This window comes from Saccopteryx bilineata, chromosome 2 (genome assembly GCF_036850765.1).
Source record: "Saccopteryx bilineata isolate mSacBil1 chromosome 2, mSacBil1_pri_phased_curated, whole genome shotgun sequence".
Classification (NCBI taxonomy): Eukaryota; Metazoa; Chordata; class Mammalia; order Chiroptera; family Emballonuridae; genus Saccopteryx; species Saccopteryx bilineata.
Genome location: NC_089491.1, coordinates 371,899,612 through 371,901,516, shown reverse-complemented (window position 1 = coordinate 371,901,516; position 1,905 = coordinate 371,899,612). Strand labels below are relative to the sequence as shown.

The 1,905-nt window shown below is 48.4% G+C and overlaps 1 non-coding gene across 1 annotated transcript; it reads left to right on the top strand.

Annotated features, from left to right (window-relative positions):
* The first annotated feature begins 467 nt into the window (after positions 1–467).
* Positions 468–658, top strand: LOC136327675 (U2 spliceosomal RNA). Its single transcript, XR_010729846.1, has one exon. It is a non-coding gene; the product is annotated as a U2 spliceosomal RNA (small nuclear RNA).
* The last annotated feature ends 1,247 nt before the right edge of the window (positions 659–1,905 follow it).

Genomic DNA, 1,905 nt, shown 5'->3' with positions numbered 1-1,905 from the left:
CAGCCCCGGGGACCCTGTTGTCCTCACAGCGACGACCCCACGGCTTCCTTCGGAGCCAGGCTCCCTGTGCCCCAACTCCAGTCCATCGACCGCTGTGTTCGCAGGCGCCCCAAACCCTTCGGCTTTGTGGTCATGTCTTTTCGCGAGAGGGTGCGTCAAGGGAGAACTCGGACACAGCCGGGATTCCGCTCATGCGCGCAGAGGTCGTCCCGAGGAAGGAGGGGTTACCGGCACGGAAAAGGCGGGGCATGCAAATTAGCAGCGGCACTGTGGCCACCGTAACAAGCGGCTATAAAAATTCACTTAAAAGAAAGAAAATTAAAAAAAAAATCGTCACGGGGTCTAATGCATTGTGTATATGTGTCAAGATATTAGGGAGGTGAGATTTCGCTTGATGGTCATATGTCTCACCGTGAGTTTAATATGTGTGGCAGGAGGAGAGTGCCGGGAAGAGGAGGACGTCAGGTATCGCTTCTCGGCCTTTTGGCTAAGATCAAGTGTAGTATCTGTTCTTATCAGTTTAATATCTGATACGTCCTCTATCCGAGGACAATATATTAAATGGATTTTTGGAGCTGGGAGATGGAATAGGAGCTTGCTCCGTCCACTCCACGCATCGACCCGGTATTGCAGTACTTCCGGGAACGGTGCACCCCCCTCGGGGGAAATGACTGAGGTTTCAAAAAAAGACTTGCTCTTTTCTTTAGGGATCTGTCGCTGGGACTAGGTCACGAAGTGTTGGGAAGACCTAGTTAGTGAGCTGAATTAGGTGGTTCGATGCAAGTGTTGGGAAGACCTAGTTAGTGAGCTGAATTAGGTGGTTCGATGCACGCGCACAGGTCTGGACAGAGGTACAGAGTACAGAGGTCGAGACCGGCAGGCCTGGAGAAGTGTCATGTCGGAAGCAGGCTAAACAGTTTGTGAAGTGCTACGGCTGTGCGGAGCACTGTCCCTCCTAGGTGCTGAGCTTAGAGGAGCAAACAAAATCTCCACCATCAAGGTGAGAAGCAAATAAGCCAAATTTGATGTATGTATGTTTGTGAATATACCTCTCTCTAACCTTATGTAGCTGTGTCTACCTATCTCTGTCTATGCCATGTGATGATTATGTGTGTCCATTATGACTTGGCAGCTGAGAGGAAAATAAAGCCAGGTAAAGTGGGATGTGAAGCAGGAGTGCCCGGGACGGGGAGGAGGAGATCGGCTCCAACACTATAAAATGAGTAGTATCTCGCCTGGCCTGTGGTGGCGCAGTAGATAAAGTGTCGGCCTAGAACACTGAGGTCGCGGGTTCGAAACCCAAGGCTTGCCTGGTCAAGGCACATATGGGAGTTGATGCTTCCTGCCCCTTTCTCTCTCTCTCTCTCTCTCTCTCTCTCTCTGCGCACGCGCGCGCCCCCTTCCTCTCTAGCTAAAATCAATAAGTGAGGGGGAAAATTTTTTTAATAAAAATTAAAAACCCGAGGTCCCACGTGGTTAACAGGCTGCTTAAATCCTGACTTTTAGCTGTGACCTTAGGCAAATTGCTTAGCCTTTCTGAGCTTCGGCCTGTAACAGTGCTGTCCACTAGAAATATGTAAGTCGCATGTGTACTTTTTAGTTTTTTCTATTAGCCACATTGAAAAGTAAAGAGAAATTGGTGAAATTAAGTTTATTTTATTTAACTCAATCTATCCAAGTTATTGCTTTAATATGTAATCGATATAAAAACAATTGAGGCCTGCATGACCCCATGGTTGCTGGCTTGAGACCAATGTCACTGGCTTGAGCAAGGCGTCACTTGCTCTGCTGGAGCCCCCGGTCAAGGCACATATGAGAAAGCAATCAATGAACAACTAAGGTGCCGAAACAAAGAATTGATGCCTGACCTGTGGTGGTGCAGTGGATAAAGCATCAATCTGAAAC